Source organism: Meriones unguiculatus, chromosome 14, assembly GCF_030254825.1.
Source record: "Meriones unguiculatus strain TT.TT164.6M chromosome 14, Bangor_MerUng_6.1, whole genome shotgun sequence".
In the NCBI taxonomy this organism is placed as follows: domain Eukaryota; kingdom Metazoa; phylum Chordata; class Mammalia; order Rodentia; family Muridae; genus Meriones; species Meriones unguiculatus.
Window position 1 is genome coordinate 76,708,562 of NC_083361.1, and position 21,329 is coordinate 76,729,890.

General features: G+C 38.1%; 1 protein-coding gene and 1 pseudogene across 10 annotated transcripts in view; one reads left to right on the plus strand and one right to left on the minus strand.

Annotated features, from left to right (window-relative positions):
- The window catches only part of Dlg2 (discs large MAGUK scaffold protein 2), a 1,917,798-nt gene that overhangs the window by 466,077 nt on the left and 1,430,392 nt on the right, over nt 1–21,329 (plus strand). The gene's annotated exons all lie outside the window — the stretch shown is intronic.
- Nucleotides 7,756–10,962, minus strand: LOC110558562 (sialomucin core protein 24-like; annotated as a pseudogene).

A 21,329-nucleotide genomic window follows, 5' to 3' on the forward strand; every position in this document is an offset into this window, starting at 1 on the left:
TGAGGCAGAAAGCAGAACTAGGGTCCATTTTCCTTTTCAAGGACATACCTCCGGTGGATGAATGACTTCTGCTAGGTTTTACCTCTTCCGCTTTAATGTTCTACAACCTTCAGATAATGCTGTATTGGTGGCCATGCCTTTCTACTGTGTGGATCCTTTGGTCACATACCAGATTCAGTTATGGTGAGCACCATGAGGGTAATAGGAATGCATTTTTATTTCTTAAATTATTGAAGACATTTTCTTGTCCAAAGTTTGACTATTAACTCCCAAAGTTGATGTTTGTTTATTTTGCTAAATGTTGCTGCATTCATCCTAATTTTGTCACAGAGACATCTTAATCATATCCCTTGGCCTTTGTAATGACACTGATAACATTAGTCAGAATCCATTTCTCTGAATGTTAGTCCTCAGCCCCAGAGTAAACACACTCATCTTCTACTCTTTTTTTAATTAAATTTTTATTTTTTAAATTAATTACAGTTTATTCACTTTGTATCCCAGCTGTATTCCCCTCCCACCTACCCTTCCAAACTCCCCCCCCATCTTCTTCTATGCCCCTCTCCAAGTCCACGGATAAGGGAGGTCCTCCTTCCCCTCCACCTGACCCTATTCTATTAGGTCTCATCAGAACTGGCTGCATTGTCCATTTGGATACTGAGCTGCCATGGGCTACATCTGAGCAGGGGTTCTAGGTTATATCCATGAATGGTCCTTGGTTGGAGTATTAGTCTCAGAAAAGACCCCTGTGCCCAGATATTTTGGTTTTGTTGCTCTCCTGTGGAGCTCCTGTCCTCTCCAGGTTTTTCTATCTCCCCCTTCTTTCCTAAGATTCCCTGCACTCTGCCCAAAGTTTGTTTATGAGTCTCAGTCTCTGCTTTGATACATTCTACCAAGTAGTGTATCAAAGCAGATACCCTCTGTGGTAGGCCCTCTGTGGTAGGCTACTGTAGCAGAGGCCCTCTCTGGTAGGCTACTGTCCTGTTTCCTGATTTTACTTTTTCCAGTGTTCATCCTGCTTGCCTTTCTGAGTGAGGATTGATCATTTTACCCTGGGTCCTCCTTCTAGCTCAGCTTCTTTAGGTGTACAGATTTTTTGTACATTTATCTTATATTATGTGTCTAGTATCCACTTATAAATGAGTAAATCGCACATTTATCCCAACACCTTAATAGTGGGAGACTTCAACACTCCATTTTAATCTAGGGACAGATCATCTAGACAGAAGCCAAATAGGGAAATAAAGGCACTTACAGAGGTACTAAAGCAAATGGACCTACTAGATATCTACAGAACTTTTCACCCAAATTCAAAAGAGTATACCTTCTTTTCAGCATCTCATGGAACCTTCTACAAAATAGACCATATACTTGGTCACAAAGCAAGCCTCAGCAGATACAAGAAGATTGAAATAATCCCTTGTATTCTCTCTGACCACCATGGACTAGAGGTGGACCTCAACAACAACAGAAATAGCAAAAAGCCTCTACACACATGGAAACTGAACAACTCCCTAATCAATGACAGCTGGGTTAGGGAAGAAATAAAGAAATTAAAGACTTTCTAGAAGTCAATGAAAATGAAGGCACAACATACCCAAAGTTATGGGACACAATGAAAGCAGTGCTAAGAGGAAAATTCATAGCACTAAGTGCCTTCAAGAAGAAATTTGAAACATCTCATACAAGCAACTTAATGGCCCACCTGAAAGCCCTAGAGGAAAAAAAGAAGCAGACACACCCAAGAGGAGTAGATGGCTGGAAATAATCAAACTCAGGGCTGAAATCAATACATTAGAATCAAATAAAACTATTAAAATAATCATCTTCCACTCTTAATCTAAAAGAAAAATTGACTTGTCATTAAAATATGTTTTACTTATTCTGGAAAGCATCCCTTTCTAACTTTTTGTCACTAATTACTTAGAATTTCAAGTGTATTAAGTTGTAATCATTTTAAGCTGTAAGATACATGGCACAAAAGATATTGAATTCTCCAGCCACATTCAAACATCATTAGTCACTAACTGGCCTGAGGGATTGCAAACATTTATTAAGTGTCTGTGTAGTGCTACAGCCATTGTAGGCATTTCCAAAAACAACGTAGCATAGACTTTGCCTTCTGAGAAAGATATGATTAGATCTATTTTGAAGATCAGAAAAATTAAGTTTTTAATGTCTGGCCAATGGAATACAACTAATAGATTTGCAAATTAAGATACGAAGCCAGTGCTGATTTCTTTGCTGTACATTATACAACTTCAAGGTGTATAAAAAGGATTAAGTGATTGTCATGCTCTTTATAATACTCATCACACTTAAAGTTTTTTAAACACTTCATTTTCTTTGAGGAACAACAGCAGAATCTCTGTTCTTTCTTATATGGCATTATGCAGTTAAACCTCAACCATCATTTAGAAAATTAAAGTGTTTAATGAAGTTAAATTCTTACTTTGTTGGAGTTCATACTATGGGAGAATGATTTTATACACCCACACAAGTAACTTGCTAAATCATCAATTTCTTAGGAATGTCAGTGGTCTACTTAGAATTAGAAGTGGATTTCTCTGCACATTAGTATTTCTTTCAATAGAAGTAAATCAGCACATCTAATTTAAATGCCAGGTTATACTGGAAACAATGAGGTAAATCTCATTGTTTCCCGATTTCCTGCTACAGTTCAGAGATCCATTGGCAGCCCAGGAACAGCCTTCTTCATTTACCTGCAAAGTGTAAGAATAATAGGAACTTCATGCATTTTGCCTTGTTTAAAAAGCATGACAGTGTTTCAAACTTGACTTTGAAATCTCCTGTTGTTCTTCATGGTGCTTAGCTGTCTCACTTAATCATTGTGGCATTAATGATGCCACCAGTGGCTTCAGGCTCTTACTGGGTACTCAGGCCCATCTACACAGAAAAAGGAAAAATCTATCAAGCCTTACAATAATGTGGGAAAAACAGGCCTATTGCCCAGAAAACCATAGCTTATAGAGAAACAGGAAAAGCATACATGTTATACATTAGATGTTGTTGGAATAATCTCACTCCAAAATCCATAAGGAAGTTGGATGATGATCAGGTTTGACATAAAAAAAATATATTAAACTTGTATAAAATCACATTATTTTGTATCAATCCATTGTCTTCTAAATGTGTTTGGATCTTTCTCCCCCTAACTAGCATCTTCCAAATGAAGGCTTACAGAGCAAATCTTTGACATAAAACTCATAAACACCGAACAAAATTTCAACACTTCCTTGCAGGAACACTTAAAACATGATAGAGTGTCGGAATGAGAAGACATTGGGAATGCCATCTTCTTATGTCTTTTTTCTTTATCTTTGCATTTTTAGGAGTATCTCTATAATTTACATCTTTGAAGCTACTGGCAGCAGTCTCTTGGAATGTATCTTTTTGATTCTTTAACATTTGAGTGTCTAAGTATGGCCTATGGGGAAGAGAGGCAAAGGCTGGTTCCTTAGGCATACATCTTTCTACTTTAGAAAAAGAGGTTTGTTTATGTTTTCTTCTGTGTGGTTCAGTCCAGGTAATTAGAAGAGCAGAGGCAGGGTTTAGGAGAGTAGCTTATCTGAATTTTTTTCCCTAGTGAGTGAGAAGGGCGAGTCATCTCTCTTTAGTAGGAAAGTTGGATTTGCTGAAATCACAGCTGTGTCTTTCAGAATCTAAGCACTGTGGGCACTGCTGATTGGAAAAACAGAACATCTGTTTGACGTGAGGAGGGACTCTCAACAATTCCAACTGTTAGGAGTCAATGATGAGGTTCACAGTGGGGGAATAAATGGGAAGGCAACGAGAAATCTGGTGATAGAGCAGACATTGCTTAGTCTTTGTCACGAGATGAGAAGACTTCTCTGTTCTGTTTGCATTTCTTCAATCTTTCCCTTTGTCTCTGGCTACAAACCTTGTGTCTTTTCAGAGGATGTAAATCCTTCATCAAAACTACTTGAATTCCAGGAACTTGGTTAATGCCTCAACTTCTGGGGTTGATAATTGTTGCTAAGAGTACTAATTTTATCATCTTAACACCTTGGCATGAGAAAGCACTGACACCATTTCTGCTCCCACTTATATATCACAAGTAAATATTTCAGAGGCCAATTTCAACAAGCATGGCATGTTTATTAAGAACCACTGGAATCTAATGAGTAGAAAGTAGAGATATGCTGTTTTAACTTCCCACAGTGCACAGTTCTTAACAATGAAGAACTGTAATAACAAAATAACAAAATATTCAGGTTGAGAAAAATTAGATATAATGATAAGCAAAACTAGTGGTTGTTAAGATTTATAAATGATGTATACAATAGGTATTAAATGATTTTATTGGATGGAGATTAAGAGAGGGAAAAAGAGAGAGGGGAGAAAGGGGGCAATGGGGGTGCCTCAACAGAGAAAGGGGAGAGAGCAGAGAGGAAAGCAGGAGAGAGAGAGAGAGAGGCAGACCAGTTATATCTGAAGCACCTGGCTTAGATGATGTCATAGGACACAGGTACTGACATAGGACATTGTCAGGGCCCTAAAAGTCCTTAAGGGCAGGGCAGTTGAATTACAACATAACATTCCTCCCTTTTTCATTTAATTAAAAAATAAGGAGCTAGGGAGGGGTGGCAGCACAGGGATGAGGACATTGGACTGCTTCTCATGCAAGGCAAGTTAAAGTGTATAAATGTAGGTTTATTGGAAACAGCTCTTGGTCGCCATGCAAGGGGGTAAGAGAGAGAAATATTAAAAAAAAAGTGAGAGTACCAAAATGTCTGAATTACTTGGTGAAGATGAGAGGAAGTCCCTGCCACTGAAAGTTCAGGGTAGAGGGTGGGGTTTACCAGACATGCCCAGCAGCAGAGAGGGACTGAGGAATGCTGGGAGAACCTGGAGCTGGTTGTTCTGGGCCTGAAGCACACCAGTGGTATCAGTCTTCTCTATTAATTCTATTGTATTTGGTCCTAGAAATAGTGTATCTGAGAGAGCAAATACATCTCTCTAGGAAGTTACACATTAGCAAATACTCCCAAAATTCAAATTCTTTTTTTTAATGATTTAAAAAGAACGACACAGACATTGAAAACCCACCCAAGCACTTTATTTTCTTCTTTTTATCTCAGCATGCAGGCACTCACATGCATACAACACAGAGAAGGAGAGGAGGGAGACAGATAGAGAGAAACATTTCATCTTCTTTCATCTTCTTCTCCAGAACAGAAGTCGCTCAAATATCAACGTGTGGTCTCTAGTCTACGTTTTTGGCACATTAGGTATCTTCTCCAGTGGTTGCATGACTGCTTCTTTCAATCACTTCAAAAAGAGACATCAAGTGTCTACCCTATAAGAAAATACTGTGATGTTAGAACTAATTTGAAGCGGGCCAATCTCTCAATTGATCTGCATGATGGGAAATAATGAAAGAGGACTGGCTTGAACAAACTCTGCAATTTCCATTTATAAGATAAAGATGCTTAAAGATCTGGGGATCTGAACTTAGGACTTCCTGCCCACTCAGCAGGCACTTTTTCACTAAGTCCTCTCCTCAGTCCTTTGAAAGGAACCTCCAGGTGTATGCTTCATTCTAATTGATTAGCTGATTATGTAACTGTGCCCTTAAACTAAGTTTTAAATTTCCCATGCTATTACAGAATATGACCAGACAACAATCTGGTCAAATTCTTTTAAAGGGAGTTAAAAGATGGTTTCTTGGGATGTTATATTCACTAGTAGGTGACCATCAATCAGTTCACACTCTGGGATGAATGTTTCAAATCCTGATTCTCTCAATCTGATTTGCTAAATGTTCTCAGTCTATATGTGAATACGATTGGAAGGGACCAAATTACATAGTTCTGTCTCTTAGGAATTTCACACTATGCTAATAAAGATGTCCACAGAATGCAGTTGTAAACCCCCTGGTGTGGGTACTGGGAATTGAACTCGGGTCTATCAGAAAGCACAGTATGTGCTCTGAACCATTGAGCTATCTCTCCAGTTCAAAAGAACTTTAGCACTCACTTAAAACTAACAGCCACGGCACTGTACTATTTTGTGAGGTAGCTATAATATCATAATGGAAACAAAACTGTGAGGTAAACCTATCTTTCCCCAAAACCTTTGAAGCCAGAGATCTTAAACGAGTAAGGCACTTGAAAACATTAGGTGCATGTACAAATGTGCAAGTAAAACAAACTTTAGCTGTACCAGCAAATGACAAAGAAATAGAAACTTCATCTTAAGAGTAAGAGGAGTTTCACTTTATGAAACAACCCAAATCAATCTGTTGTTTCCTTCTACAAAACCCTGGAAACCAAGCACTAAACTCTGCTACTATAAACTAAAACACAAAAACTTCAATGATGTAGGAAACCAAAAGGCTGTTCCCAAGTACAGCCTCTGAACTAGTCCAGTGTGTCAGAGGTAAGAGAACAGTAACTCTAAAACGAAACACTGAGTGCTTTACAAGGAGCTACAGAAATAAAAGTATGCGTGATTAGAGCACATGGGAACTGAAACCAAGGAGGAAGAAAAGGAGTAAAAGCCAAGGAAAGAGATAATAGCCTATTCAACCAGGGAACCATTAGAAATCTAGAGCAATCTCTTTCAGATCCTCAGGTTTTTTAAGTTACACAGGTCACATCTGTTCGAAAACAAAGTGATTGTCTCATTTAAAGAACTAGAAAATTATTCTAAAACTACTTCCTTCTTGCATCATGTAAAAGCTACTTTTTAGGAAAACCTGGGAGGAATCCTTATAGTATAGTGATATTTGGATACTTTGTATAGAGAGGGAAAGATAATCAAATCAATTTTATGTCTTTCAACAGCTCTAAGGAAAATGTTAGATGGTTTGATATAAGGAAGCTTTTTAACTTAAAATTATTCTTTAGCTTCTATTTCTCAGCTCTGGAAAAAAAACAAAACAATGTTTTTAATTAACCATTAATAGTATGTTACTTAAAAGCAGGTTTACTGCTGCTCACACCAAGTTACATTCTCAGACCAAGCTTCACCCCCCACAGCGTGAACACATTTTCTGTTCTGCCATCATCTCCGCCTGTCTTAAGGCACTGTTTTGTTTCCGTAATATGGTGCTTTAGGAGTATGAACAAGACCTGTTACACATTAATGGTCTGCGTATCCTTTCCTTTCTTTAAATCTGGAATGGGATTCCCTGTGTGGCATCTTCTAATGTATGAAATACAAATTATCAAACAAGATTTTACTCTAAGGACAGTTTAGTATTAAGTAAGGGTAATCTACTTTGAAGGAACAGCCTTCAATCTACGTGACTGGCGCTCATTTGGCACTCTTCTAATCCTGGCCACTAAGTTACAGCTGGAGTTAGGATGAGAATAACAGATCTTAGGTTTACAAATGACTACATCTAAACTGCCAGAGTCAGAGGCTGCCTGCACACGATACCACTTCCATAACTTACAGAAAGTTACATTTGGCATGTCAAAGGAAAACAAACAAACAAACATAATCCCGCAGCAGCAGCAGGCGTTTTAAACAAAGACGACAGCCACACGGATTCATGCAGAATATTTTAAATATTCCTGTTGAGCAAAATGGCTTTAACTGGCTTTTCCTCAAGGACGATGCTCCAAAATATCCTGTATGGCATCCTTTGGAAATATAAAGATCCTGGAACAGCGTCTTCCACGTGGGACTCCTTGAAAGATAACATTTTGGTTTCAGTGAGTTACTCAAGTTAACTGCCAGGCCGCATTAATTTGGTGGGTCTGTTTACAGAGTGCGGTAATTTCGTTCTTCAGATTTGCAGAATCTATAGAGAAAGAAAATTGCAGCCTGCACACCCAAGACAAGGACAATTCCTCCAATGAAGCTGCATCAAAGGTGGACTTCCGCTCCGGCTGTGAGGTGGGAGTCAGAGAGGTATTTGTTGCACCTGCTGAGGTGACAACCGAGGGAGTAGGTGTGGGGAGAGGAAGGCCGAGTTGTGGGTCTAGCTGTGGAACTGGCTGGCCCTGGAGTGGCGTCTTTCACCCAGGTACGATGAATCACTACTTTACTTGAGCAATAGGTCCTATTTTCTTCTTGGCATTCTACCCAAAAGCAGGTAGCATTGGTAATGGTGGCCTTAACCCAGGAAACACAGTTGGCGTGGCTCTCACAGGTTTCTGGCCCCGTGGTGGGCGTGAGCTGGGTGGCCAAGGTGGGCGGCACGTTCACGTTGGGTGGGGTGCTGCTGTTCAGAGCGCGGGGAGGCAGGTAGAGGCCCAGAGCAGTCCGCGGGAGACGCCCCCGTGTGTCCTCTCTCCAGGCCTGTGGTTGCATATTTCTAAGAGGCTCTGTTCAGGCCTCTCTGGTCAACCCTGTATCAGTAATGGCACTGCCTGCCATGGCAGTGATTGCGTGATTGACACTTTCTTTTCCACCCTCCTTTGATTTGGTCAACTGTCCTGGGAACTCTGTGTTGCATACAGATTATATTCATTTTTTTTTTTTTTTTTTTTTTTTTTTTAGGGATTTAGGCTTGTGGTTCCATGTACTGTAACAGAACACAATATTGTTGAAATAAGCAGCAAAAAGACCATTAATTTTTTTTGCCTTGACATTTGTTAATCTTGATATTCAACCCACAATATTATAATGGTTGCTTTTTAGTTAAAAAAATAGAACTAGAAAAATAATTGTTTTGTCATGTGTTGAAGGTCAAAAAAAGAACTGCTTTTTGAAAACAACAACAACAACAACAACAACAAAAGATGTTATCAAAGCTGAAAATTTTCCTGAGTCCTTAAAAAATAAATTAGACTATTAGTGAGGAAACTTTTACAGTTTACTTACTATAAACAAAATCTGGATAAAAGATTTTGCAGGCAACAGGGACAGAATGCTCATGAGGATAATAGGCAAATATCTCAGTGGAACAGGCTTTCTCACCTGTTAATGATTAGGATGCTTTTCGCCTAAGAAGGAAAGTCTGAAGTTTGTTGGTAATGTTTTGCAAAACTTCATTTAAGGCATAGGAAAGTTGCCATAAAGCATTCCTAGCTTTTATTTTATTTTATATTTTTTATGTGCAATTAAAATATGGCCTTTTAAAAATTTAAAACCAGTTCCATGCAGGGATTGGTACCTGCATTTATGAAGTATTGTTCACAAAGACTTGTCCTGTGTAATTCTTAAAAGAGTGTGAGGCATGGGTGACTTTGTTACTATTTTTCATGTATGGAGACAGATAATCGTAGAGGTTACATAGTACATTTTATCCTAGATGGTACTACCAAGAGAGAAATAACTCACATAACTACTGAGGCTAAAACATTTTATTCCAAGTGCTATGAATTCCCATTCAGAATGTTTTAACCTGGAAAGGTCAAGTTCATCATCTTTTATTACAGTGGCTTTACCTATAGTCCCTAGCCATTGAATTTTAACAGTCTTAAAATTGAAATGTCTTAGTTTTTTTTTTTTTCTCTCTCTTTGAATCTAGAACCTGGGGTATGCGAGGGTAATGCTCTAACACTGAGCTATAAACCCTTCTCCCTGCTCTTTTGTAATTGGATTTTTATTGTATTTGCATTTCAAGAATCTTGCTATAAAATATTAGAGCATTGCATGTCAGTTATGCGGATGAGAACGTTCAAGGTACTGAGGAAATCGGCATACCCCTAAGGTCTTTAGACAGAGATCTAGAGACAGCAACATGTAGTAGACATAATCTTGATAAGAGTAGATGCACTTTTAAAAGAATCATTTTTTTTTTTTGTCTGTCTAAATATGGAATTTTCAGATTTCGGTGGAAACATAAAAATCACTGATAATTCTGTCATTAATAAAATATCTCTCTCTATTAGTGTCTTGTTTTCCACAATGCTTTATGGAAAGGTGCCTCAGGAGATATTAAAATAGAGCTTCTTAGAAAATGTCAAGAGGTAAATGAGTAACAGAGCACACTCCTCACTGTAGAATTTCTTGGAGCACTTTGCATGTCAAGATGTGTAATGCTTCTCTGATAGGAGACAACGTGCAGCTTCACCTCTACATTTAGTCAAATGAAATAGTTGAGGATGTGTAAAAGCCTTTACAATGCAGCAGGGCTGTGGTATGACAAATAATTTATATTAACATGAGCAAACGAATAACATGCATGAATGGTGGAATAATGGCTTGTTTTCAGTTCCTTGTGTGAAGTAGTGAATGAAGTTCACAGCCTTCTGTAAACAGTTGGTTAAGACAAAACTCTGAAATATCTCCATTTTGGAGACTATGAGACAGATGCCAAAGGCCTTACTGTAGATCAGAGCAGTATTATTTCTTCCGACTGATACAACAGAAAGGTTAAAAAATGAGGTCAGGCTGGGAGGATGGCTTGGCAGCTAAGAGTACCTCCTGCTGTTCTAGAGGACCTACCTTCAATTCCCAGCAGGCTCATACTTCCAGTAACTTCAGACCCTCCAGAACTCCAACACCCTCTTTTGACCTCTGCAGACATCCAAACACAGGTGACACACACACACACACACACACACACACACACACACACACATACAAATACACATAAATAGAAAATAAAAGTACAAGATTCAACAATCACGACCACAGTATGCTTTAGTAAAGTCTCATGTCTTTACTTGTCTCGGGAATATAATTATTTGCCTCTTCTGAAAGGTTTCTGCCCTGCCCTCAAGTTAGCCTTTTTATGCTTCAGTTTTTCTGAATATGTTGCTTTCTGCATTGAAATATCCTAAAGTTATTGGAAGTTAATAAGGAGAACTGTATGATAATTGTTTGAGTTCTTCTATAGGAATCTCACCTAAAATCCTTTCCCATGATAGGGAAAGCTACTGCTTTCAAATTAGAGTTAGTTTTGTTTTATATAGAAGGTCTTTTAGGGTTTCTATTGCTGCAACAACACACCGTGACCAGAAAGAAAGCTGGGGAGAAAAGGATTTATTCAGCTTACGTTTTCACATTGATGTCCATCACTGAAGGAAGTTAGGACTCAAGCAGAGAGGGAACCTGGAGGCAGGAGCTGATGCAGAAGCCATGGAGGAGTGCTGCTTCCTAGCCTGCTTCACATAGCTTGCTCAGCCTTCCTTCTTATAGAACCCAGGACCACCAGCCCAACGATGTCAACATACACAGCAGGCTAGGCCCTCCTTCATCAATCGCAAAGTGAGAAAATGTGTTACAGCTTCACTAATGGAGGCTTTCCTTAACTGAGGCTGCTTTCTCTCTGATGACTCTAGCTGTGTCAAGTTGACATGCAAAACCAGCCAGAACAGAAGGAATTAAGATACACTTTTAAAAACATTTCATTTTATGTATTTATTGCACATGGCACTGTGTTATATAATGGCATTTTTGCAATTGGCTTTGGCCTGTTTAGAATTGAAGCTCTCAATCTCAAGAAAACATGAAGTACTTCAGGGTTGCTGAGATCCTAGAGTTCCAGAGTGGATGTTTGGCGCTTCTCTTTAAACGTTGAAAACAAGCAAAATTTCTGGTTTAGGCTTAGACTAAGCTTTTCACTCATCATTGCTTTGTCTGAGGACATATTTTCCAGTGACATATTGGGTTCTTTCCTTGCCAAATGGAGATAATGATGTTGAAAATCCTGCTGAGAATAACAGCCATCTTTAGAGAAGTGGTCTTTTTCATCCAAGGTTCCCTGCCTTCTGGAGATATTATTTTTATTTTTGAGAGTCACCGTACTCTCTCTTTGCCTTTGACAAGCTGAGACTGTCCACAGCATATAAGCTCATGCCTTAGAATTTTAGAAAGAGGCAGATGACTTTGCATTTTATTTTGTATTGAAAACCTCGATCTTTTGAAAATAGTTTGGTGTTCATTTCAATTCAGCTTAATTATTTCCAAACAGGCTCCATAATAAGACATTAATCTGACATACAGTAAAAACCTTTAAAACATTTCTTTTTCTTTTTCTTACTATTATCTTCTTCCAACCTCTTTTTATAAAGTAATAAAAATATGATATTACAAAAAATGAACATTTTGGAAAACAGAAGGAAAGTATTACTTGTAGTTTTAGTATGGTTTCAGCAAAGCTGTTTTCACTTTGCTTAATCCTATCTGGGGGTCTCTGAAGGGAGTTGATAAAAATCACTCCTCTTCTCTCTCTAAGCTTTGAATAATTTGAGAAAGAAAACAAAGGAGTTGCAGACGAAACCAAAACATTACCTTTATTACCGATGAAGGCCAGGCAAAAACACACAGATTGTTGTGAAAGCCGAAGGGGTCACTTAGGGAAACCCTAATAGTCAAACTCTATTCCCAGATCTCATGCAACTGGCAATAACCCAGTGGCCCCTCTGTCATGAAGATCTGGTTCTTTCATGGCTCTGGGGGCAGTGGCTCCCTGCAGCCCACCGTTTCCAAGGAGAAAAGGTTTCAGGTGGGACAGGCTTGCTTGGTTTCCTTTTTGTCAAGCTGACAGTCAGTCATGTCTCCATACTTCCAAATCCTTAGCCCTTCACCCAGGGTAGAATGAATTAATAAGCAGAGAAAGGCCTGGAGTTATTAATTTGGATAATGCCACAGAACCAAAAAAAAAATCTTGCAAGGTTAAGCTTCATTTACTTTAAAACAGAGAATGAAGCTCATAAACATCTTCATGGAAATTGGGCTCTCTGTGTTTAGATTATTTTTTAGAAGAGATTCTGAAAAAAATGAGATTCTTGAATACAGGTGATTTTTGCTCCTGGAAAATGACTTTCCTTTCTGCTTGGTTATACAAATTACTTTACTGTCAGATTCTTGGCTCATAGACAAGGGTTTGAATAGCAATTTTAAATTGCTGGTGAACTGGGATCCAGTCCTGGTTATATTGGAATTGTAATCACTCATCAACAGTTAATTAATTAGCAGTCTCTCGTAGCACCCTGGAGGCCACAGAAGAAGGTTAAAACAAGAACTCTGACCCCGGGAGTTCACCGTTTAATCAGAAAAATAAATATAATACATATGAAGCTGTAGAGCCAATTATAATTGGGAAATTGCACCATAGGTATAAGTTAACATGTAGCATACCATAAGAGGACACGGCAGCACAAGTGTATACATTAGGGAAATAACTTGATCCTCTTAAATTCACAGGAAAGGTAAATTGCCCACATCTAGGCAGTTACTGTTGCAGTCTAGTGGAGAAAACATGGCTCTAATAAACTGTTAAGCTAGCTTGTAACAAATCCACTCAAGATTATAGTCACACACTACATCTACTCTGAGAGCCTTTTGCACATAAAATGTAGTAAGGTTATATCTAATGAATCTGTGAGGAAGAAAGACTTGCTCACTTAAGCCATGGTCGTGGAGCAAAGAATCAGAATGAATGTAAGGGTCCCCAGGAAGAAACAGAGAACACTGAGGTCCCTTGAAACAGTGTTACTGTAGTTGCTAAGCTCTCAGCCCGAGTCCTGGCAACACCAACAGGGTAAATCTGGCAACCATCCTCAAACGTTTAGTGGAAAACCATAAAATGGAGCCTCATTCAGGGTGGCCATGACGAGGATGGAGCAAAGGGGTCCAGTGGCCTGCCACGTCCATTTTCAGCATCTTGAGACAAGGTTAGCCTTTATTAGAGGGCAAGAGGTATGCACAGCTGAACTGTCCCTGTCCAGGTGTGGGTCTGCACATCATCACGGACTCTACCCAAATCCCTCAAAGATCCCGTGACATATTCTCAGATCTAGAAGACAAGCTCCCACGGGTTCCAACCAGACTCTCAAACTTTTCCTTATCACCGTGTGAAAGTTCTGGGAAATTCTAATTCTTTTTTTTTTTTTTTTTTTTTTTTTTTTTTTTTTTTTTTAGTAACAATTGCTTTATTTACCATCCCCACTGGCAATCTCAGGTTAACAATTTAACATACATAATAAAAAATAGATTTTTCTTTGTTTGTGAAAAATAAAGATCCATTAAAAACAAAATACAAGCTAAATAGTTTGAATAATAGGATGTGACTCAGGACCAACACTGAAAAAACAAAGAACTATTATGTATAGAATAGTATAATGCAATCACAGAATCACCCAATTCAATTGTATCTTAGCATTAATTATGCCTTTTTTTCAATCAGTAATTGATGAAAAATTAAGAAAAATACAGTGAAAAAAAAGAACATTAATAAGCTATTGTAAGAAAATTAGGTATCTAATAAATGAAATTCTAATTCTTGAAGCCCATTGTTTCAGCAGACTCACAGACAAAGAGAGGGGCTCAACTGTCTCTTCAAAGTAGCTTCATTCTTGTCAGAAGAGCTCTGATAGCTTAGGGTCAGTTCCAGCATAACACTCTGTGAATAGTCAGTGTTTACTAAAATTATTTGAATGTATACTACTGCCCTACTGAACTACAAAGCTGAGATTACAAAATTGCATAATATTGAATGCAACTAGTTCACAAAGCAAGTGACCCATGGCTGGGGTGCGATGAAGGGTAGAGGAAAAGGTGGGAGCACAGCATTTACTAGAACTGACTGTTCATGGTCACTTTATATTTTTATTTTTTATATTTTTATTAATTACAGTTATTATTCACTTTGTTTTCCACCTGTAGCTCCCTCCCTCCTCCCTTCCCAATCCCACCCTCCCTGGATTTTCTCCACCTATGCCCCTCTCATCAGGACTGGCTGCACTGTCTTCCTCTGTGGCCTGGTACAGCTGCTCTCCCCTTAGTGGGAGGTGATTAAAGAGCAGGCCAATCAGTTCATGTCAGAGACAGTCCCTGTTCCCATTACTATGGAACCTACTCGCTCTCGGCATGGTCATGTTATATCAAATCGCTATTTGACTTGCTATGAAAATGAAGTTTCCAAAATTAGGTTTAAAAGTTTTATGAAAGGGTTTTGTTTAAAAACCTCTTTTTTTTTTTTAATTGGGAAGAAATCATGAAGAAATTTATAAACTTCAGTGTTATATTAGGAGTGTGTGACCTGGAAGGCAGAGAAACACACACTATAATATCATTTTACATGATATTATCATTATCATTATCATTCATTTTACTTTCAAGTATTTTTAAATTGTTAGCTTGCTCTAATATGTTGGCAGTGATGGTTGCTTCCTTGAGAATTTTGTTTAACATACCCATCGATTAAACTAGCGTGATGAAAATGGCTTAGTCAAATTTCCTCACCTAGTGTATTAGTCATCTAAATAAGTGAAAATTTAATGTACCTTTTCTTTTGCAGCTCTGTGTAAGAACTGCGAAGGAAAATATAAGCACAATACAAAATTTTTCACATCAATATTATGGTAGATATTAAAAATCTTTGATCTAGTCATTCTGATTGGAACTCTCAGTTAGTTTATTTGTAGGACACTTTAATATGTGCTCTGTAGTTATAGTTTACTTAAGTTTTCAGTGTGAAGAGATTATTAAATGAAGAACTCTCTCAGTGAAGAGATAGAAGCTATGTTCTGAGACTGACATTATGATGTGATGTCATGTTTTTAAAAGGAAAAGATAGAGTATATATGACAATAGAAAGGACAGTAGTAAACATAAAAAAATAACTACATTTGTAACTTTCAGAAGGATCTTAATTGGTTACTTTTCATCTTTATTCTTTACAATAACTTTAATAATGATTTTTATTTGAAGTCTATCCATTATAATCTACTTTGAGTCAATCTTGACTTTAAAACAGTATAACTGAAATAAAATATTTACATATAAATATAGAAAACACAAAATAGATTTCTTATAAGACTGTGGACGAATCCATTTATTTTTATTTGTTCCCTGTTTTGTTTTTTAAAAACAACAAGCATCATAGTCATCATTTATAAGCATCTCTTTTGTCAATCACTCCTTTCAAAATTACATGCTGGATTTTTTTGTGGCAGCTTCCCCTATATTAGACTAGGTCATCTGTCAGAGCAAAGCCCTACTTTTCAAGTTATTAGCTATGTGACCTTTGCAGATTGCTTAGCCCATTTAGTCTCATGCTCTACTAAAACAGAAAATTGAACTGTTATAAAGATTAAGTCAGATAATGTATGTCAAGCACTCAGCATAATGCTGTGTGCAGAGCACATCCTGAATAAATACTAACAATTTTAAAACAACAGCGTTTTATTTTTCCAAGGCTTCATCCTGTTTTCTTCCCAATCTATGCTTTTTTTATAATTTTTATTTTTTATATTAATCACAGATTATTCACTTTGAATCCCAACTGTAGACCCCTCCCTCATTCCCTCCCAACCCCACCCTCCCTTCCTCATCTCCCCCCTGTCCTTTTCCAAGTCCACTGATAGGGGAGGACCTCTTCCCCTTCCATCTGGCCCTAGCTTATCAGGTATCTTCAGGACTGGCTGTTTCTAGGAAATGTCATTCATGTTTATGAATTTTAGTGTTGACTAAAGTGATCCTAATAACCCTCACTCTATCTGTTTGAGATCTGTCAAATGAAATCAGATTCCAAGTTTAAGTATGTCTCTGTGTGTGTGAGTGTGTGTGTTTATATGTATATGCACATTCATCAATAGCTTCATACTATGTTTTTTGTTTTGTTTTGCTATTTGGGATGTCTCTCACTGAGCCTGGAGACTGCTGATTGGCTAGACGGCACAGCCAGCAAGTCCCAAGGATTCTTCGGAACCCCCTTTCCTAGGGCTGGGTTACAGGTGCCTGCTGCATGTCCAGCTCTTTGGTGGATGCTCATTTACCAGTGAGCTGTGGTGCATTGACATTTCAGTCTCAACTGAGATTTTTTTAACATTATTATTATTATTATTTTCTTGCTCTACTGGGTATTAACCAAAGCCCCCTGCAGGATAGACAAGAACTCTACCCTTCAGCTAACACTGCTCACCTCCAACTGACTTTTTTTAAAAATTCTTTGATCACCTCCCTCTGGGGGGGAGCAGCCTTACCAGGCCATAGTAGAGGAAAATGCAGCCACTTTTGATGTGAACTGACAGACTAAGATCAGAAAGGAGAGGAGAACCTCCCCTATTAGTGGACTTGGGGAATGGCATGCAAGCAGAGGGAGGAGGGAGAGTGGGATTGGGAGGGGAGGAGGGAGGGGCTTATGGGGGGATGCAGAATGAATAAAGTGTAATTGATGAAAAATTTAAAAAAAAGGGAAAAAAATAAAAAAAATATTTAAAATTTTCATATAAATTATTTTGATGATAGCTCTTCCCATCCCTCAAATCCTCCAAGATCCTTCCCACCCCCTGCCCACCCAATTTCATGTTCATTCTCTCTCAAAAACAAACCAAGCAACCACAAAGCCTCCCTAAATGAAAAACAAAACAAACTAAAAACTCAGTAAGACAAAAAATATTAAATCAAACCAAAACAAAAAGCACATAAAAACATGGAGTCCCTTGTGTTGGCCAATTGTCCAGTGCTCAAAGTGAGTTCTCAATTTGGCCCACTCTTTTCCTTTACCCATACAGATCTGCTCTCTGTCATTATGTCAGTGTAAATTCTGCCTCTATTTATTCAGATACTTCTGTGAGAAACGAAGAACCCTGCCCTTATGTTCCTAGTCATCTGTATCCACCTTATCACTAAATGCTGCTGACTTTACATTTAAATATCCACTGAGCATCCAGTGATCTCTCTCTTTATTTCACATCGTCCACTGAGACCACACATCTGTGAATCTGACTTCCGTTTTCCAGTGTTGTACCCCTCTACTGCATTTTGCATCTGGAAGCCCAGAGCCATTTTTTTAAATAGAAAGCTGGGTGTGTCACCTCTCTGTTTAATATTGCCTGATACCTTATTTAATCTTCACAACTCCCTAAAACTAATGTGCATTATTGATTTTTTTTAGATGAGTAAAATAAGGCTAAGGTTCAAAATGCCGTGCTCAATCTGTTGCATAGGTGATAACAAATTAAATAGGCTGAGGGAGCAGACACCATGAATCATAACATTTGGCAGTAAAGAAACACTTATTTCCATCTTCCCATGCTAGTCCAGTAAAATCTAACCAGCTGCAGTATCTTTATGATGTATTATCATGACTAATACACCATTGCTTATGATTAAAGGTTGTTGAAACACTCCAAGTTTTACATAAATATGTCTTTAATTTGTATAAGGATAATGTTAATTAGAAGTCATTAAGGAATACTGATAAAAAGAAAATAAAATTATTCTGGTGAAAGATAACTCAGCGCTTTCAAATGTGTGTGTCTTTCTCAGAGGACCTGAGTTTGGTTCCCAGCACCGATGTTGAGCAGTTCAAGACTGCCTGTAATTCCAGATCCAGGAAATTGGATGACCTCTTGACCTCTTCCGGCCTCCGTGGGCACTGTGCTTTCCCCCCACCTCACATATACAAATACAGACTTAAAAAAATAAATTTACTTCAGTAGAGTAGAGCTGTACAGATTCAAAGACGGGATACATTTCATGAATCCCTTTCAAATGTGTGATCTGAAATTGAGAGACAACATTGTAAAGTACTTAACCCAACCCAGCTCTGTCTATTACTCCTTGCAAATTGCAGGGCATTTAAAAAAATCTCTTTTCAGTTTCCTCTTCCATAAAATAGGGATAATGATGGTTAAATACACCGTAGTACTAACTAGATTTTGGTCAGAGTTCTTAGTACTATAGTTAATCCTCTCAGGGAAGCTGAGAAAAAGAGCAGACAATGAAAAATATTGATAAATGTGTGAGACAACATATGTAAACTTTTAAGGATAGTTTGGGAATACATGATTCTGTACTTTTGGAGAGACTATTATAGATTGGCTTCCAAATAGCAGTTGACAGGATTCATAATGTCTGCAACACAGTAAGGTTGTGAGTGTTCATAGGGTAAAGCCATTGTTAGTGAACGTTTTGTATAAATATTCAAGCAAAAAGTCTAAGATGTTACACACATAATAGCATTTTCCTCCTAGGAAGACATCCACAGGACGGGATCTTTTCGGTCACCTGATAATACATTGCTTTGTCAAGACCATTGTGTTGGAAATTTATTTTCATGTTTTGAATGGGTAGCTTGTTTGAATCACATGCAGTCAGATATGACTTATGTTGTGACTTGTAAATAGAAGTTGGCATTACATGGTGTAGTTGGCATTGCAATGGGTATTGGCGCTGTGTTTGAGTGATGTATATTGGTTTTTATTGCTTCATCGTATTTTTTTGGGGGGAAATACTGGCCTTCTTTTTATCTTTGGTTGATTTCAAAGGGAAAAAAAAATCTAATTTTGAGGTTTTATATACCCCAGTATAGAATCTAATATTTTCCCCCAAGTAAAACAGCCTGTTGAACAATCTGAGAAGCTATACATTAAATGAAATTTTAGACTAACAGAGATACATAGTTACAGAGCACATTTAATACTTTTTACTTTTTATTATTCCGTTTCATAGCCTGTGTGTGTCCACAGGCATGTGCCATGATGCACTTGTAAAGGAATGTCAGAAAACAACCAGAGGGAGTCAGTTCTCTCATTCCACTATGTGGGCTTTGAGGATTGATCTCTGGGGATGAGGCTGGGCAGCAGGGTCCCTTCCCTTCCAAGCCGTCTCTTGCTGGCTCCTGAGCCATGTACGTTGTGAATTCCACATCCACGGTAAGGTTCGTGCCATGGAAACATGACTGAACCACCTTTACCCTTCTCCACAGCCTCCCCAGATACTCTGTCTCCCAGAGAGGCAAGTTCAGAGAAACTTAGCTTGAACTCTGTGAACTCAAAGTACAACTATGGCGAATTAGGCATCTGAGGAGTCATCTGATCCACTATAATGAATACCTGCCGGGTCCTGCTCTAAGGTCAATGAGATGCAATACATACCTTCAAGGAGCTTCTAATATATGATAGAGAGGTAGAGTATGGTAGACAGGAGGTCCACATGTTTATACTTTTTTCTTTTACTTTAAAATTAATTAATTAATTATTTCAATTTTTTCACTTTGTATCCCGGCTTTAGCCCCCTTCCTCACCTCCTCCCAGTCCAACCAACCCTTCCCCCCCATACCTCTTTCCTAGTCCACTGATAGGGGAGGTCCTCCTCCCCTTCCATCTGAGCCTAGCCTATCAGGTCTCACCAGGGCTGGCTGTATTGTTTTCCTCTGTGGTCTGGCAAGGCTTGCACCCCCCAGGGGTAGGTGAGCAAAGATCTGGCCACTGAGTTCATGTCAGAGACAGTTCCTGCCCCACTTAGTAGGGAGCCCACTTGGAAACTGAGCAGCCTATGGGCTTCCTCTGAGCAGGGGTTCTAGATCCTCTCCATGCATGGTCCTTGGTTGGAGTATAGGTCTCTGCAGGGCCCCCTGGGCCCAGGTTTTTTTTTTTTTTTTTTTTTTTGGCTCTGTTGGTCTCCTTATGGAGTTCCTGTCCTCTCCAGATCTTTCTATCTCCCTCTTCTTCCATAAGGTTTCCTGCATTCTACTTTTTTCTACCTTTCAATATTTTCTCCTTAACACCTGTTCCACAAGCTGATCAAACAGTAGCAGTACCATGGTTTATATTAAGTTGGCACTTGCTTTATTACAGGGATCATGCCTAAGGTTATATTGTGCTAAAGTTTATTCTACTTATAAATGGCTAGAAAAGAACTTAGGGGTGAGAGCTTGTTTATACTGATTAGCATTTTGTCTCACTTTTGCATTGAACTAGTGAATTAAAATTATAAAATTATCTAAACCAGACCAAAAAAGCCAAGAAACAAAAACTGTAGTTGCATTCCTAGAAACTGTGAGGTTTGTGGTCTAATGCTACCTCTGCAGGACTTGAGAATTAAAGGCAGACAGGTAGACTTCTGGCTGTGGTTATATGCTGTATCTAAATCTAAGGAGTTAAAAACAGCTAGTAGAGAGAAAAAAAATAAACCTTGCTAAGGTCCTTTTTTTTGGTGGGAAAAAAAAAACATTGAAATCTGTCAGCAAATTGGTAGTTAAGCAGAAATCCTGGCAACAAAACAAAACACAAGTGTCTGGCTACTTTCTAGAAGATGAAATGATAATTAAGTTGAGTTTTAAAAGAATTAGAAAAGGGGAAAAGATGTTATTTAAAATGCCATGTTTTTATAATTTGCAAGGATTTTTATAATTAATAAGTACTAAGTGTCAGTTCTGTATATTCCCAAATTGCTCTCACTGCAGAGGAGAAATCAAATGGAATTTAAAAAATTATACCATAAGAAAAGAAAAAAGTAAAAAAGAAAATTTGTTTTTTAATTTTATGGATACACTGAACTCTACTTTGATATCTGTAATCTTATGTCAATTGTGTTTTGCAATCTGCAGTTTAATTTTCATTTGTAGCCTTCATTCTACCTAGAACACTCTAGAAATAATGAACACATTCAAGAAATTATTAATATAGTTCTTTAACTCATCATTTTCT